The sequence below is a fragment of the Engystomops pustulosus genome, chromosome 9 (assembly GCF_040894005.1).
Source record: "Engystomops pustulosus chromosome 9, aEngPut4.maternal, whole genome shotgun sequence".
NCBI lineage: Eukaryota > Metazoa > Chordata > Amphibia > Anura > Leptodactylidae > Engystomops > Engystomops pustulosus.
Window position 1 is genome coordinate 56629085 of NC_092419.1, and position 19671 is coordinate 56648755.

Here is a 19671-nt window from a genome sequence, read left to right on the forward strand (position 1 = left end):
TGGGGGTTAAACCTTTTGTCTTTCCTCTTCCTCTTGACCAGAGTGGTGTGTAAAGAATGTCCACATAGTATGCAAAATTATGCAAAGAATAGTCAATTTTATTGAAACAAACACCATCAAAGATACTTAAAAAGCATCAGGGTTACAATGCAACCAAAATAGAACCCCTCCACACTATCCCCAATAGACAATAATGTTGCAAATGCAAAGTATCCAAATACAAATAAACCACATGCAAGCATCAGTGCTGGCAGAATAGATATATCCAAGCAAAGAATAAAAGGCTGAAATAGCCTGAAATCAGAAAGATCATGAAAGCACTATAGCGTGCTGATGTTACCTAAATGCTGGCTTGCAACTGGGAGTAGTGTGGGCCAAAGCCCCACGCGTATCGCCACGTCCTTGGTTTCCTCAGGGGTAATGTGTGACAGTACAATGAAAATATGTATACGGCCGTATCCGTACCGTTTTTTTACGGATTACATACGGCCACATTCATTTCAATGGACAATACGTCTGACCTTTTATATTGCCGTTGTTAACTCCGTTCCGTACCGTACCGTATACTGCCGTATAAAAATATAGAGCATGTCCTATTTTCTCCCGTATTTCAGTTCCGTATGCCCTAGAAGTCTATGGGGACGTATAAAATACGGGTTACATACGTGCTGCATACGGATGAAAAACGTCACGTATATACGGCCCGTAAATACGGGACTGGAGAAATCATACGGTCGTGTGAATGTAGCCTAAGGCGTATGAGAGGCGTATGAGATACAAATCTGGGGCTGGCAGGGGGCATTAATTATATGTCTGGGGCGGGGGGGGCATTATTCTATGTCTGGAGCAGGCAGGGGGCATTAATTATATGTCTAGGGCAGGCAGGGGGCATTATTCTATACCTGGGGCTGGCAGGGGGCATTAATTATATGTCTGGGGCAGGCAGGGGGCATTAATACTATGTCTGGGGCAGGGGGGCATTAATCTATGTCTGGAGTATGCAGGGGGCATAAATTCTATGCCTGGGTGGGGGGGGGGCATTAATTATATGTCTGGGGCTGGGGGGGACATCATTCTATGTCTGGGGCAGGCAGGGGGCATTAATTATATGTCTGGGGCGCAGGGGGGGGCATTATTCTATGTCGGGGGCAGGCTGGGGTCATTAATTCTTTTTCTGGGGTAGACTGGGGCCATTAATTCTATTTCTGGGATAGGCTAGGGCCATTAATTCTATTTCTGGGGTAGGCTGGGGCCATTAATTCTATTTCTGGGGTAGGCTGGGGCCATTAATTCTATTTTTGGGGCAGGCTAGGGGTATAAATTCTATGTATGAGGTAGGTTGTGGCATAAATTCTATGTCTGGGTTAGGTTGGGGCCATTAATTCTATGTTTAGGGTAGGCTGGGGCCATTATTATTACACCTGGGTCATAGTAGCAGCTCTACTATTTGTGTGGTACTAATATTTCAGGGGGCTTTATTACAGTATTTGGGGCACAGTATTGGTGGTAGCAGAAGAAGGGACAGTTAAGGGACAATGGGAAAGTGCAGAACATAAGACGTCTGTTTGCAGGAAAGCTGTGTACCTGGAGGAAGAGACAAGGTGATGGTGGAACTAATGGAGAAGGTGAGGAACGAGAACAATCCGAGGAGACGTCACCTGATGTCACTGGATGTAATAGGTGAGGATCTCATGTGTTTTCTGTAGCTGTATATGGTAAATACTGATTTTTTTTTTCATGTTCGCTTCTGTGTATATATGTAGTATTATAGTAGTTATATTCTTGTACATAGGGGGCAGTATTATAGTAGTTATATTCCTGTATATAGGGGGCAGTATTATAGTAGTTATATTCTTGTACATAGTGGGCAGTATTATAGTAGTTATATTCTTGTACATAGGGGGCAGTATTATAGTAGTTATATTCCTGTACATAGGGGGCAGTATTATAGGAGTTATATTCATGTACATAGGGGGCAGTATTATAGTAGTTATATTCTTGTACATAGGGGCAGTATTATAGTAGTTATATTCCAGTTCATAGGGGCAGTATTATAGTAGTTGGCTTGTAAATGGGAGAAGGTATTGTAGTAGTTTTATTTTGTATATAGAAGGCAGGATTGAATGTGTTATTCTAAATGTGTTACTGTAGAAATATTCCTGTACATAGGAGGAAGTATCAATATATTGTTTCTCTGAGTTGTACATGAATGGCACAGGGGAAAAGACACATCAGATCGAAAAACTAAAAATAAATGTGTAAATTTATAAAAAAAATCTTTCTAATGATATCAAACCACCTGGTGGTGGACGGGTTGCAACTTTAAAATCTTAAACGACAACCCCCATTTTTTATTTTATATTTGGATTCCCCAGGAAAAATTACATTGAATAAATCAACAATTGAAGTAATTTCCATTGACAGATGGCACTGTAATCACCGAAAACTTTTTATGTAGAAACTACAGTGTAACCCAGGATAACTAATGTGGACGTTGTAGATTTCTGCTCTCCTCGGGGGCGGGTTTAATGTGAGTTCCCCCACCTCTCAGACATTAGAGAGGTTGATTAACTTAACATTGGATAGCATTTTATGAAGATATTGTATATGTCTATTTACACATTTTGGATATAATGTGTATTTATGAATATCCCCCTCAATGTTTTTGCAGACATTTAGATTTTTGGCGACTACGCCATCTGTCACCAAAATTGAAAAAGATCTTAGTCTAATCAATGTAATTTTCCCAGGAAATCAGAATCTGCAATAAAAACTGGAGGTTCCCATTTAAGATTTTAAAGTTGCCTCCCGCCCCACCGCCACGGGAGGGAGCCAAGTTTAGCATCATTGGATAGATTTTTGAAAAATATTTGACACATATATTATAATTTTTTTGACCCAATGTGTTGTGACCGTCTCCGACTTCCTACACCATCCATATAAGCTATTGGCGGAATGGTACTAGACTTTCAAATAACCAAAGCCGTATGTTGGTTTCAAGGCAGAGATGGGAGGGGGTTGTCTTTAATATAGCTTTAATGACATTTTGCTGGGATTTGCTGGAACATTTTCTTGTGAGTTACTCTTCAGGAAATAACTCCAGACTTTAAAGGGCTATACATTAAATCCTGCTTGTTGGTAATTATTCTGTCATAAATCACACTTCCGACGCATTTCATTAACTGCTAAATCAAAGAAACTCCCATTATAGCAGTAGAAATAGACAAACTTAATTCTACCTTCCTTTGTGATTCCAGCATTGTTAACCCTTCAATTAATAGGTCAGGTAACCCCTTGACACAATCTAGCTGTATTTATTGCAGGAAGCCCTGAGATCATGGTAGGCTTCCAATTCTTCCAGAAGGATTTTTTTATGAAAACTTGCTACAGTCACCTTTCTATAATATGAGTGGTCTAACTTCAATTAAAATAGTAATTTTTGTCAAAATAAATATTGTAAAAAGTAAATGTTTATTTTTTTTTTTAAGCAACCCCCTTCGAGTCACAATTTTTAATTTAGCTCTCAAAAAACCACTTTAAAGATTCCCTGAAAGCCCTAAAGAAGGCAGCGGGGTGCACAATAAAGTCATCATAGGGAGACATGTATTCTTTATTACTTCTGGTTTAATCGTCTAATTTTTTTTGAGTTTCACTGCGAGTTTTGCGTATGTTTTGCATGTACACCTTGTGCAGTGTGCCTTATGTATCTTTATTTTCCAGATGTTTTGCGTAACTTTTCGCTTATGTATCACTATTGTTTGCTTATTTTTGTGACTTTTTAGGCACAAATCTGAACCTGGTCCAGGGACGGTGCAAATAAAGGATTTTTTCCATGGATCCTGTTTTAACATGTAAATTGTAATTATTTCACATGTTGCGAATGGTTAAAATTTTGCACATTAACCTGTTGGGCATTGAAAGTTTGGCCACAAAAAATGTGCTGAAAAACGTCCCCTCGGCTTATACACGAGTCAATACTTAAGTCTGAGAGTATGCAAGGAAGACCGGAGCACTTGAATAAAATCCAACGAAATTTTATTGCAAATCCATTCTAAAATTTAGCACAAGTTTTGTGCATTAATAGGTGTAGGTACATGAGCAGACAGTCAATTTTACGTCATCAGAAGGTGAAACGTCAGATACTCAATAAAATGATAATAAAAGTAGAAATGCAACAGGATACAAAAAGAAATATACAAGAAATAAAGCTCCTTCTGAAAATTCGACAAAAAACGGGGCAAGCGAAACCGACGAAGATCCAACAGAGAAGCGGTATACGACACGCAAAAGCAAGAAATAGATGACCTTGAAACCAATCTACAGGATAATGTCATAGTGCTATCTCCAACAATTTTGTCCAAAAGTCATCTCTCGGTGTTGGCCAAAGGGTTAAATTATGTTCCACCTCAAAATTTTGACCTATTTCAGACATTACTTGATGTCAACCGTTTTGTTAGAGCCATCACTGTGAAGAGACATTTCCACATTGATAACCCAGATGTTACACTACCTATTCATTCTCCTCTACATACGACCAATAGTGAATTCGCTGGCCTCATGTTCCATGAACAGAATGCGCTCTTGGACCTACATGAGCTCAGTGAATTCACCGATGTACCTACTATTGATATTTCTGATGTCAATTATGTTATGACTAACAGCAATTTTTACCCCATGCAATCTAGAGTACCAGCGTTGGATGTTTTCCAAGCGCTAGTGGAAAAAGAGTTACATGCACTGAATGATAATATACAACCCATTAATTCTTTGGATAGAGGTGACTTTAATGGTACACATTTTAAAGCCATGCACGATTTAAAAAATAATGATCATATTATAATTAGAAAATCGGACAAAGGCAGGTCCGTTGTTGTAATGGATTCTGGTCTCTATGTAAAACTTGCCAATAATATCCTATATGATTGTAAAACATACCGCAAACTTAGCATGGACCCTACACCTTCTATAAAATGCACTTTAAACCAACTTATCAAGGATGGTCTATCTTTGGGTGTTTTAGATCAAAAAACTGCTAAGTATCTAAGCATAGATAATCCCACAATACCCATTTTTCATGGATTACCAAAGACCCATAAAAATACCTTTCCTCCCCCACTTCGCCCGATCATCTCAGGCATTGGGTCTCTTAATAAACGCCTCAGTGCCTGGGTTGATTCCCATCTGCAACCATTAGTCATCAGAACTCCAGGGTTCCTTAAGGACAGTTCAGATGTGCTATGATTTTTTGACACATTCGAATGGGAAAACACATTTAGATTTGGCACATGTGACGTAATCAATTTATACTCATGCATTCCCCATGACACGGCCATTACAGCCATTCAACATCATTTAAGCAGATATAGTCAATTTAATCCTGATTTACAGATGTACTTACTATTATGTATTGATTATTTATTAAAAAACAATTTTTTTATGTTCAATGGAGAATATTTTTTGCAGGTTTGTGGTGCCCCGATGGGCTCAAAATTTTCTCCATCACTGGCTATTCTGTTTGTTGCATGGTGGGAAGAGAACACAATTTTCTCAATCCACAATCCTTTTTTACAAAATATTGTTTTTTATGGTAAATATGTGGATGACATATTACTAGTCTGGAAACGGGATACAGATAAATTTGTGGATTACGTGAAGTATATCAATGATAACAATATTAATCTTAAATTTACATATGAGCACCTATCCACCAATATACATTTTCTGGATATCAACTTGATCTCAAAACATAATACGATAACGACCACGATGTTTTCCAAACCGTTGGCAGGCAACTCTATTCTTTCTGCTTTCAGCTGTCACCCTTCACATACAGTCCATGCAATCCCTTATGGAGAGTTTCTGCGAGCTAGACGTATCTGCTCAAATGATAATGAATTCCAGATACAATCCAATACAATTGAGAAAAAATTGATTAAAAGGGGGTACTCTTCTCTTAATTTAAAGAATGCTAAAAAAAGAGCTGAATCTATAGATAGAAAAAACCTGTTAGAAAAGAAAAAGTCGTTGATCTCCAAAACGGGCACGAATATCCCTACATTTAGTACCCCGTACAGCATTCAGTTCAACAATATAAAAAACATCATTCATAAATATATCCCGATACTGAACCAGGACTCTACTTTATGTGAGATCCTAAAAGATGGACATAGAAGTGTAGCCAAACGGTGCAAAACACTGGGCAACATTCTTTCACCTAGTAACTATAACACCCAGAATAAAGTGGAAACGTGGCTATCCCTTAAAGGGTTCTACAAATGTGGGGGTAGTAGGTGCAACGTATGCGTTTTTGCAGCTAACAAAATGATTGATTTTGGAATAGAGAGCAAAAAATGTAATAAGATAAAATCTTTTATTAATTGTGACCCACGATATGTAGTATACATTATAAAATGCTGTTGCTGCTCTATTATCTATGTTGGCTGCACTATACAAAAATTAAAAAGTAGAATCTCTCAAAACTTAACAAGTATCAAGAATGGCGACATTAAAGCTTCTGGAGCCGCTAAACATTTCATAGAAAGACATAACAAAAATATTTCCGATTTTCAGTTTTTTGGTATTGAAAAGGTTAAACAGCCGAATAGAGGAGGAGATCGGAGAAAACTCCTCCTTAGGAGAGAGGCGTTTTGGATCCTTGCTCTGAATTCTAGATATCCTAACGGCATGAATTTAAGGAATGATCTGGCTTATATTTATTGAGTGTTTGTCCAAACATCTAAATTCTTACTATTTTTTCATGTATGATTATATATACTATTGCATAAGTGCATAAGAGAATAAGATGTGGTCTCACGCACGAAACCGGATATGATGTGTAAAACTGCAAACTATTCAGGTGTGTTAAGGTGCATAAAGTCTGTTTTTAACAAATGTGTGCCATACCATGATTAAGGCTCGGAGTTGAGCTGAAACGCGTAGGTCTGTCTGCTCATGTACCTACACCGATTAATGCACAAAACTTGTGCTAAATTTTATAAGGGATTTGCAATAAAAATTCGTTGGATTTTATTCAAGTGCTCCGGTCTTCCTTGCATACTCTCAGATTGCCTCTATTTGCCAGACGCCGTGGAAGCCCTTCTATTGTGGACTTCAATTTCCAGACCAGCCAGGGAACGTGAGAGTTTTTTTTACTTTTTTCTCCAATACTTAAGTCAATGGGCTTAAAAAATAATAAACTTATATACTCACATCGTGCTGGGCGCCTCCATTGTTCTCTCCCAGACGGCGCCTAGTATGACGTCAGTAGCGGCACATCATACTATGCGCCTGCCGGGCCGTGAGAGAGCAATGGCGGCGCCCTGCACGATGTGACAGAAGAAGAGCCGGGAAGCCAGAAGACGAGCCACGCGGACATCGGGGGAGCATCGCTGCACATAGGGGCCACCGGAGGGTGAGTATATAAGTTTATTTTTGTAAATACTACTGGGGACTGGCTGTATACCACTGGGGGCAAGCTGTATACCACTGGGGACTGGCTGTATGCTACTGGGGGCAAGCTGTATACTACTGGGGGCAGGCTGTATACTACTGGGGGCAGGCTGTATACTACTGGGGACTGGCTGTATACTACAGGGGACTGGCTGTATACTACTGGGGGCAGGCTGTACTTTGTTTTTAACATGGTATATAAACAAACACATGTGTTAATGCAATGTTAACACAAATGCTAGTGTGCATGTTAAAAACCTGTTAACATCCCACACAGTGGGATGTCCTTTGTTTCCTGGGCCCTTGGGCACAGGCAGTAAGCAGTCAACTATGTGCCTACGATGTTGTTGGTCTCAAAGACCAACTTAATAATTTGTTGGTCCGTTCAGTTAGTTCTGGGTATCTGAACAGATTATTAATGTTGCAATCCACATTAATTGCATAAGTTCATGTAGGAGGTCCAATGGACCCTGCATGGACCCCACTGTGTTCCCAATGGAAATTTCTTGTGTATCCGCATTTTGCATAGCTTGGGATACCAAGGCCTGGAGCAGGCCGAACTGAGAAGTTTTATCCTCCTGAATTTTCTGTATTGTGTGTGGAATTAAATTCGGGGAGGGAAGGCGTATAGGTCTTGTAGACCCTGCCACGATAAAGAGTGCATCCTTTCTAAGCCCTCGGAGACCATGTTCTCAATACAAATACTTAAGTTTGGGCTGTAGTCTCTGATGTGAACAGATCTGTCTCTGACCATATTGTTGATTTATTTTTAAGAAACTATATGTTGTTGACACTATTGTTGCCAAAGACAATTTCTGTCTGGACATAGCGTTTGCGGTCTCCTTTGACCGACTCGGAACATATTGAGCTCTCAGGTCTATATTCTTTTCTATTGCCCAGTTTCATAACTCTTCTTAGCATAATTTCCTGGACCTAGATACGCCCCCCCCCCCCATCTTGTTAACATATGCTTTCATTGTTTTGTTGTCCATCTGTAGACCTGATGGGACTTGTATCCTTTATCATATGAAGACAAGCGAGTCTCGCCTGCCTTAACCGTAAAGGCAATGTAAACACAAATGCAGCGCAAACATAAACACAATGCAAATGTGACATAGCTACGAACGCTGCGCAAGTGTCAACGTGACACAATCACCACTTAAGTGCGATGTAAATGCAATTTAAACATGATGAAACCACAAACAATGCTTAAGCCTAAGCATATCGACACAAACGCAAAATTCACATAGCGTAACTAAAAGGGAAACAAGCGTAAACGCGATGCAAATGTAAAGTAACCTCAAGACAAATGCAAATACCACTTAAGGACTAGTATAAATGCAACATAAATGTAAACGTTGTGTAAGAGTAAACACAAACACCACAGAAGTGCACCACATACTGTGTCAGCTGTATATTACAGCTGACACAGCACTCTAACACCGATAAACAGAGTAGGCATGACCGCCGCGTGTAAGGGTCTTCTCCCTATGGATCGGATCCCCCATGCCGCTTACCAGGGGATCCGATCCTCTTCCAAGCAGCCCCAAGGTCTGCCAATTGCCCCGGGGTTTCCTTATGTTCTTGATAGTCAGACCCCGTCAGGTTCTGCGCATGCTCAGACAGTTTACACTGCCCTACAATGAATTAGTACTGTAGAGCAGTGTATTGGACTTGAAGTTCAAGTTCACATTTGTAGAAGTAAAAAAAAGTTAAAAACACAAAGGTTTAATCATTAGAATAAATAAAAAATATAAGCCCCTAAAATGTCACTTTCCCATAAAAATACTTATAGTATAAAAAAACAAACACACAAGGGGGCGGAGCTGACCGTTGCACAAGAGCTGACCGTTAGACCAGGAGCTCCGTGCGCCTTATAAAGGAGACTCGCAGCTATCTGGGATATAATAGCTAAAAGATGGTGAAATACGGTGGAAGCTGTCCAGGAAACACCCGAGGAAACTCTGGCCAGCAGATATCGAGCGGGCGCAAAGCAGGCAAGGAGAAAGGTGGACCAAGTTACACGCCAAGGATAGCCAACTGAACCATAACCTCTTAATGCTAGAGGATCAAGAGAACCGGATCCGCCGGAAAAATGTATGCTTGAAAGGCCTACCTGAGAGCTGGGCCACTGACGCACTACCCCGCATCATGCAGCAGATTTTCTCCACTCTACTGGGCACAGAGCGCGCTGAGAAGGTAATAATCGAGAGGGTCCACAGAGCCCTTAGGCCTAAGCCAGCGCCATCAGACCCACCTAGAGATATAGTATGTGGGTTATTGAGCTATGTAGACACAGCTGCAATTCTCAGCAAAGCTAGAGAACATGGCGACCTACAATATGAAGGGGCCAAGATCGCCCTGTATCAGGACTTGGCCACCTCCACACTGGCGAAACGTCGTCTACTCAGGCCGTTGCTCGCCAAGCTGAGGGATCTGAACGTGCAGTACAAATGGCTTTTCCCGTTCGGCCTTCAATTTACTAAAGGCAATAGACATATCGTAATCAGACATCCAAGAGACTTAGAGTTGGCATGGAAGACCTTGGAAATAGACCCCAACATCATCCCCTCATGGCTCCCGGCAGCAGATGAAATTGATCTTCCGACACTAACAGCATGCACCCCATGGCAACTGGTGGCACCACCAAAACCGGCCAGAGAAAAGAAGAGGGATGCCAGGATGGAGATCACTTGAATCCGTTAAAAAGAAGGGACTCTTCCTCTGCTTACACCATATCTTTCATTGTCGGATGTGTATCCTTTATTTCTTACCGATGTTGAAATACTGAGTGTTACATGGCCACCAGGGCCAGCAAAAGTCTTTTCAGGTTTATTAACCCATAGTTTGGATCCGTTTCCGCCAGATGGCATTTACACTTAGTGTCCATCTAGTGACTTTATCAGACTTTTCATACATAACTCATACTGTCTAGCCCAATTCTTGTTTGTTTATTATGTTAAATACCCAGAAACTAAGCTCTCCAAATGCTATTTTACATAGAGTCTCCACTTGCATAGATACAGCGCACCTACTTTCTAGGAAGTAGTACCCCCAGTGCATACAGGCGCACTTGCGCTGACTGCGTTGTGCACCTGTGGGGGACACTGCGCGTTAGCACTTTGAACCACACTAAGATGGTTCCCACGCTTATTGTTTATGTTTTTCACATTGTGTATTTCCTCTTTTATGATTGTTTATATGTCCCTACTGTTTCCTACCCACCTCCCTCTTTCCTACCCCCCCATTTACCTAGCTCTTCCCTTAGCCCAGGAGGCTAGTTAAGGAAAAGAGGCCCAGACCGAGCCTTCAAAAGACTTACACTCCAACCCTGAGATCAGAAGATGATGGCAACATTATCCATTTCATCCTGGAACCTAAAGGGTTTGAATTCTACTGGTAAGAGATCCCAGTTCTTTCTACTATTGCACCGCTTCAAAACTGAACTGATTTTACTTCAAGATACCCACTTTAAGAAAAATAAGATACCCAAATTACCACTTACACAGTACAACCAATGGTTTCATAGTAGTTGCCCCTCTGGATTTTACATCCTGGGGATAGATCATACACTTTTCACTCCATCCCACACAACACATGGCAGAGACTGGACTACATTTTTGTACACTCAGACCAAATACGGCGAGTTTTGTCGGCAGAAGCCCTAGCACCATTTCGGATCATGCTCCACTTTCAATGACACTCCGGTAAAAGAGTGGACATGGCGCCTAAATGAAACTTTACTAGGTGATGAGGCTCTTCTGTCCGAGCTTCAAACCAAATTGGCTGATTCCTTTGCCGACAACACTAACGCAGGGCTAGACCCACTAGCGTTGTGGGAGGGTCAAAAAGTGGTGGCTAGAGGTTACCTTATGGAGATGGGAGCTAGAGTTAAGAAAAAACGTAATGCAATGACTGAGGGGCTGCTCAAGAAATCTCAGAACTGGAGCGTCTGCAAAAACGCTCTAAGGCCTTGCAAGTAGAGGAATACCTTCGCAAAGCAAGAGACCAACTGAAAGATGTTCTAAACATTAAAGTAGCTAAAATATTTCTTAGGGCAAAACATAGATTTTACGCACATGGGGACAAATGCATCAGAACCATGTCCACCTTATTGAAAAAAGCACAACCTCGCACAAATATATCTGCCATTAAGACACCACTGGGGGCTAAAGTACAAAAAACAGAAGATATAGCCAAAGTATTCCACGAATTTTATGCAGATCTTTACGATCTGAGGAGGCAGGAGAGCAACCAAATCAAAAGGGATAGGTTATCCGACATCCAGGGTTTCTTAAGCAAAGTACAACCACCACAGCTAACTGAGCCAGACTGGGACTTCTTAACGCAGCCGGTCACAGTAAAAAAAAAAAAATTATCAATACTGTCCATAGTGGGAAAAGCCCGGGCCCGGATGGGTTCACTATCCTTTACTATAAAAAGCTAAAAACACTGCTGTTACCCCATCTTGCCAACGCGTGCAATGCCCTCTTCCAGGGTCACTGAGCACCTCCCTCAATGCTGGCAGCCCATATCACCATTCTGCACAAAGCAGGTAAGGACCCGGAACAGCCGGGAGTTATCAACCCATTTTGCTGCTTAACATTGATTTAAAAATCTGGGCCAAATTGCTAGCTCACAGATTGATGCCGCTACTACCCCGACTCATCTTGGCAGACCAAGCAGGGTTCGTTAAAGGTAGAGAGGGAATGGACAATGTGGCTAGAATATTAAAAGCAATACACCTAGCTAAAGCACGTAAGTCACCCCTCATCCTTCTCGCAACTGATGCCGAGAAGGCTTTTGATAGGGTTGATTGGATGTTTATGAGAGAAACCCTATTGAAGTATGACTTCCCACCCAGTTTTGTAGAGGCAATCTTTTCACTCTATAGCGAACCATCCGCGCGCATAAGGTTAAACGGGGTGCTATCAGCGCCTTTCTCTATTCATAATGGGACAAGGCAAGGTTGCCCTTTGTCTCCTTCCTTCTTTATTTTGTGTCTAGAGGCATTAATACAATTTGAGAGACAAGATCTGCGCATCCAGGGAGTTAAACTGGGGACCACCTCATGTCAGTTAACGGCCTTCGCAGACGATTTAATATTTCTGCTCACAAATCTGGCGGAGGCGTTACTTCCATGACCTCCTTTTGAAGAAAAGAGCACCAAATTACCCTTTATGTATCTCAGCATGGGAGAAAGAGCTGGATCTCACCCTTTCAGACAAACAAAAGAATCGGGTACTTAAACACTCTTATGGATTCTCCAGATGTGTTAGACTACAAGAGAATCACTACAAGCTACTGGCTCGTTGGTATAAGACTCCAGAGGCACTACATAACTGGGGGCTTCACCCAACTGGACAGTGCTGGAGGTGCGGGGCTCATATTCTCATGTTTGGTGGTCTTGCTCCCTGATCAAGACTTTTTGGCTGGAAGTTCAGAGCAAAATCTGTTCCTTATGCATGTCAAATGTACAACTGTCCATACCTCTGATCTGCCTGGGGCTGACACCAGATGGTGACAGGTTTTCAGGCAGTTCCCTTAGTACACGTCTTATTGTAGCCACAAAGGCCCTGATTGGAAAATTTAATAAAATACACAAAATGCATTGTAAATTAAGACCACTAAAAAGAAAAAAGCTTCTCGCAAAAAAATAAGCCCTAAACCAGATTTGTCAGCTTAAAAATAAAAAAGTCATGCATATAAAAGGCGGCGATGCGTATATAAATGAGGTATTTTTGTAATCGTGGCAACCCCTAGAATAAAAATAATATACTATTTTTATGGTATGGTAAACGCCCTCCCCCCACCCCAAAAAAAAACTTCGTAAAAATTGATGATTTTCATTTCCTCCACCAACAAAAAGTTAATAAAATCTCACCAATTAGCTATAGATGCCCCAAAATTATGTAGAGGCAAAAAAGCCCCTATAGGCCCACATTAGAAAAAGAAAAAATATTATAGCCTGTACAATGTGACATGCATATCTGCTCCTTTCATTCTATGCCCGTCCGTGCGCCCATACAGCAGGATACCACCACATACGGGGGATCAGTGAACTCGGGAGAAATTGGGCATCAAACTTTGTGGAGCCTTTTTTCATTTAATCTATTGCAAATGTTTAACTTTATACCCAAAATGAGTGTATTGTCCCGCACCTCCATTTTGATTTAACCCCTATAACAAACTTCTTAAAAGTGCTTTTTCATACGTTGAGGGGTGTAGTTTCCACATTTTACTAGTCTAGATATTATTTAGGCCTCTCACAGTCATTTAAAAGTTGAGCAGGTCCATCTAAATACAGGTTTTGGTGATTTTCCAAAAAATTTGAAAAATGGCACCTAAATTCTGAGCCTTATAACATTCTAGTAAAATATGTGAAAAACCATGCCAACATAAAGCAGACATTTGGGAAATGTAAGTTATGAATTAATTTGGCTGCTATGACTATCTGCATCAAAAGTAGAGAATTTAGAACCTTGAAAATAAAGAATGTTTCCACATTTTGCCAAATTAAGCAAAAAAAGATATCATCCAAATTTTTAAAATAATTTGAAGTACAATGTGTCACAAGAAAACAATCTCAAAATCCCCTGGATATCTCATAGCGTTCCAAAGCTATAGCCACTTATAGTGACAGAGGGCAGATTTGAACAATGGGACCGGGTCCTAGAGGCCAAAATAGGCGGAGTCCCATAGGGGTTAAAAGTAAACAAAATGTAAACACCATGTACACGCAACCACCAGCGAAATGCCAAGTACCTTGTCAATGCAAATGCCACATACCCAGAGATGTAAGGTAAATGTAAATGCGATGTTATTGCAACTACTATGTAAACTTCATGTTTGTGTAAATGTAATGCACAGGTGGTCTCCTACTTAAGCACACCCGACTTACAGTTGACCCCTAGTTAAAGAAGGACCCCTCTGCCCACTGTGATCTACGGTGAAGCTCTCTGGTTGCTTTACTGTAAGTCGGGTGTAACTGAGACTGCAATAATCAGCTGTAAAGACAAATACACATACAAAAAAATGCAGCACCTTATCTGTGGGAAGAGCTCAAATGACGGTCCCGGATAGATCCAGAGCATCCGAAGATTTTGAAGAAGAATATTATGTAGTGTGACCGGAGCTCTATATAATCTTCTAGTCCCTCAGTTTTATTCCAAATTCATACGTATTACATGTATATCTTCCAATGGAGTCCCTTGACCTGTTGAACCATTAACACCTCAGACGAGAATAAGGCACCATCCAGACACGGAACCGCTTAGATGTTAGTCCTTAAAATTCTCCTAGTAGCATATCCCACTATACAGAGAAAAGAATGCGGACATAGCATAGACAGTTCCACAAATTCAGTAATTTATTTTCAAATCTACTCACATAAAGTCAGATAAAATGTGCATAACAAATCCATGAAGACACCAAGTCATCGCCCCCAACTCATCGTCCTCATGGATTTGTTATGCACATTTTATCTGACTTTATGTGAGTAGATTTGATAATAAATTACTGAATTTGTGGAACTGTCTACGCTTTGTCCGTATATTTTTTCCTCTATATAGCGGGATGTGCTACTAGGAGATTTTAAGGACTAACATCTAAGCAGTTCCGTGTCTGGATGGTGCCTTATTCTCAGCTGTAAAGTGTCTGTAATGAAGCTTTATTGATAATCCTTGGTCCAATTAGAGCAAAAAAAATTTTAAACTCCAATTGTCACCGGGGCAAAAAAATGTTTTGTCTGGAGCTACAATTATAAAATATACAGTTTTGACATACATACAAATTCAACTTAAGAACAAACCTATGGAACCTATCTTGTATGTAACCCGGGGACTGCCCATCACGTTTTATGTTATGTTATCGCTTTTGCTGTAAAATTGCGCTTGATTTTACATTAAATCTGCTTTCATATCAGGTTTACATAATGTTATCAAATTGCCATTTGCATTGCGTTTATAGTAACATGGCATTTGGTTTTACAACTAGTTTTCAATGTAAACGGAATGCACATGCAATGTGAATGCAATTCTGTAACAATGTGATTATGTAAACTCAGTGTAAAAGCGAGGTCAACAGTTAGCGGTATTTGTCGTCCATAGTAGCTTCTCTGACATTGCTTGCCACTGACAGTATCTGTGGTGAAAGTTCTTCTTTAAATTATACATTTATACAACTTGCCTCCAGTTTATTAATTTACACATCGTACCCATAGGCTTCCAGCCATGTCACACTCATAAACTGTAGTCTGTAATGATCGTACTCGAGCAGCTGCTTCTTTCCAGATCAAGTACTACTACAGCCACTTCCAGGGGTCTCCTATGGATACTGAAAGAGGCCCTTGCTACAGCGCCGCCATAGTAAACCCAGTCTAACCATGCATACTTCAGATGCCCACTTTACAAAGGCTGGCCATGTTTATGATGTACAAATGAGGAGGCAATATTAACGGGAAGCAGCACTTTTATGATGTATATATCAGTGTGCAATATTAACAGGCAACTGTATTGTTATAATCTACATATCAGTGTGCAATAGCACTTTTAGGATCCATGTATCAGTGTGCAACATTAGCGGACAATAGTACTTTTATGATGTACATTAGTGCGGAATATTAACAACCAACAGCATTTTTATGATCTAAGTATCAGTATACAATATTATCAGACAACAGAACTTTTATAATGTACCAGCTGTAGCCCCCGGGGACGCCCTGGATAGTAAATACCTGCTCTTAGCTATGACAAAAAATATAGCTATATTAGCTATGACAAAAAATATTATATATAAATATACACACATATATATACACATATACACAGAGAGAGACCGATAAAAAGAGACAGAGAGAGACAGCAAGATAGATATATATCACTGTCTCTGTCTGCCTCTTTCTGACTGTCTCTGATAATGGTTCCTGCATATAGTGGTTAATAAGTGTATATTGGAAAGTGCAAGGCGAAAATTTTGACTCAAAACCTAGCCCATGGCATTCCCAGAGGCACAGGGAGCGGCTGTGCATAATTGGGCAATTATAAACGTGACGGTACAGATATCTTTTGGCGGACATGCGTACACACATACATCTTATATATAAAGCTGAGTGTATGTATGTGTATGCAATATTAACTTCTTGACGCTCAGCGTCCAATATATCGGTGACTTAGCACTCAGCGTCAGATATATCGGACGCTGAGCTGATGCCGGTTCAGCTCAAGATCTGAGCCCAGTGCAACCCAGCGCGACCGCGGCATTTAATATGCCTTTGGGGGATCTTTCCCCCACAATCACCCCCCCAAACCGTTTTTGGGGTGCCCCGATCGATGCTATGGGATCTTTGGGGTCCGATCAGAACTCCAGAGATGCCTGCTGGCAGTGCCTGAAAGATGGCGTCTCTGACGTCATCTTACAGGCACAGTGTCAGCCTATGTATGTGCACTGTTAATACCCTGCAATACGTCAGTTTTATCATGAACAAGCAATCAGATGATTGCTTGTTCAAGTCCCATGGATGAAGTAGTTAAAAAAAGGGAAAAAAATGTTTTTATTTGGCAAACTTAGTAAAACGTAAGAAAAAATATTCATGTATGGTATCCCTGTAATTCTATCCACCCATAGAATAAAGATAACATGATTATTAGGCTTTATGGTGAACACGGAAAAAAAAAAAAGGAAAAACTCCAGTACAGAATTGATGCTTTTCTACTCCTGTCCTCAGAAAAAATGGCCACGTGTTGGGGGTCTCTGCACTCAGGAGAAATTGCAGAACAAATTGTATGATGGATTTTATCTTTTTATCTTTTGGAAATGTGTAAATTTTAGGGCTAAATGAACGTATAACCGGCACAATTTGACCACTCTAAATTTCACCTCCATTTTGATTTCATTACTATGAAGATCTCAAGGAGTTAACAATCTTCCTAAAAGCTGTTTCTAATAGCTTAAGGGGTGCACATTTGAAAATGGGTTGATACATAGGGGGTTTTTGATGCTAAATATGTAAAATTTCAATCAAAACGGTATTTATCCCCAAAATAGTCAATTCAATTTTTTTTTGTAAATAAACGCAAAACTTATCAGCCAAAATTTACCACTAAAATGAAGTTCAAGATGTGGGGAAAAAAGAATCTCAGCACTTTTATAATGTACATATCCATGTGCAATATCAGAGGACAACATCACTTTTATGATTTACGTATGAATGTACAATCTGGACAAGAGCACTTTTAGGATCCAGTATATTTTAATAGCAATATTAATGGACATCAATTTTATAATGTGCGTATCAGTGCGCAATAATAATGAATAACAGCACTTTCATGATGGTGCAATATTAATGACAAGAGAATAACGAGTTCAGCAATGAAAGATGAAGTTTAAATCTTTGCTGCTAATTCCACTAGTCAAAGAATAAAGCTCCAAAAGTGTGGAATAGACATTATTTGTGTATAAAACAAATCTTTTACTTTGTTTAAAAATAGGATATAAATGATCAATAGACAACCAGCAGGACCAACGTCCCAGCTGCAGACCACTTTTTTCTATGGAGACAACACACAAAACGATAATGTACAAACACAGTACACCAACTGTAAGCAATTATTAAAACCATGCCCAATTTGGGGGGATCTTACCGGTTCTTGATGCGGTCAGTGCCTAGGGGTTGATCCAATAAGGTCTGCTTGATCCAAATCTGGTCCCTGTGTTCTGTTCACACCTGGAATCAATAGGCTTCAAGGTTCACAAGAAGACAGCGAGGTAGGGCGAAAGGATACAAGTGGCTTGGGGTAAGTCAAGGCCTAATCACCAGGGTATGCCTATATTGCTGTGTGCTTGTTGATGTCTATTAACTACAATAAAACCACCATCTAGCCCTATTACACCCTGTATGGGAATGGCTATTAACTCCTGTAGTCCTAACCTCATAGTGACAGCCCTCGGAGGCTGCCCCCCAACCAGACCGGAATAAGATGTCCTTTGTGCCACTACTGTACCGTTGGTGGTCCAAGAGGCTTCATATGGTACATGCCCCATGACATGTTTCACAATGTTAGGCTCTTCAGGGGAGTTGGTACTATGAAAAGTTAATTCTTAGAGATTAGGGCACTGAAATGTAGTCACATAAGTCTGCAAATCATACTGAGTTGGCTTGTACTGTACAGTGTTTCAGCCAGTGGTCTATGGTGGGGTGGTGGCTCACTGTTTCTTATGCATTCGGTGCTGTTTGGCTTCAAGGCACTGCCCCTTCCTGTTTCCCAGCATCCTCACTACCTATGTTTCTCTGCACAGGTGTCTGTGATTCAGCAGGTAAGCCAGGAGGGACGTGGCCTGTGGTCCAGTCATGTGACCTGATACTGACATGTCAGCTACATGACCATACTCACAGCTGCTGAGCAGGAGGCATCCGTTATCCACTAACATTGTCAAGGGAACCACCTACCTCACTCTAGCAGGTCCCCTGTGCAGAGATATTTATCATACAGCAGGTCTGAAGCCAAACAGGTGAAGGGTTAACCGTTTCTGTGCTGTGCTGAGCACAGGGTCTACAGCCCTTAAAGGGAACCTACCACCACAAATCTACCTAGGTAGATCGGGTGGTAGGTGGATCAATGGGACGTGAGGATAGCCCTTTTAACCCCTTAAGGCTGCAGGGTTTTTCGGCTCATTTCTCGCTCTCCAACTTCAAAAATCCATAACTTTTTCATTTTTACGTGTACAGACCTGTGTGAGGGCTTATTTTGTGCGTAACAAATTTTACTTTCCCGTAATGTTATTTATTTTAACATGCCGTGTACTGCGAAGCTGAAAAAAAAATCCAAATGTGGAAAAATTGAAAAAAACACAGTGCAGAACACAGTGCAGAATAGATTACAGATGTTCGGCGCATCTGCTTACTTGTCGGGAGATACGCACGGAACGGTGCGCCCAAAATAGCATGTGAAGAACAATATATATGTGTGTGAAGAACACATTGCAGATGTTTAAATACATCTGCAATGTGTTCTTCACACATATATATTGTTCTTCACATGCTATTTTGGGCGCACCGTTCCGCGCGTATCTCCCGACAAGTAAGCAGATGTGCCGAACATCTGTAATCTATTCTGCACTGTGTTCTGCACTGTGTTTTTATCTTAAATGATCCTGTGTTCACTGTGTTCACTGTTTTTATTCTATTCATCACTGTTCTTCATTGTGTTTTTTTAATTAAATGAT

The 19671-nt window shown here is 40.6% G+C and overlaps 1 long non-coding RNA gene across 2 annotated transcripts in view; it reads right to left on the reverse strand.

Moving 5' to 3' along the window:
* Window positions 1-18679, reverse strand: part of LOC140077063 (uncharacterized) — a 62617-nt gene extending 43938 nt beyond the window's left edge. Inside the window, exons 1-2 of one of the 2 annotated variants that reach the window (XR_011849694.1) lie at window positions 18450-18679; window positions 18090-18172 (exon numbers count right to left, since the gene is read on the reverse strand). This is a non-coding gene — a long non-coding RNA (uncharacterized lncRNA). Of the gene's footprint in view, window positions 1-18089 lie in introns of both variants that reach the window. The other variant, XR_011849693.1, reaches the window with a different exon arrangement.
* Window positions 18680-19671: the final 992 nt, after the last annotated feature.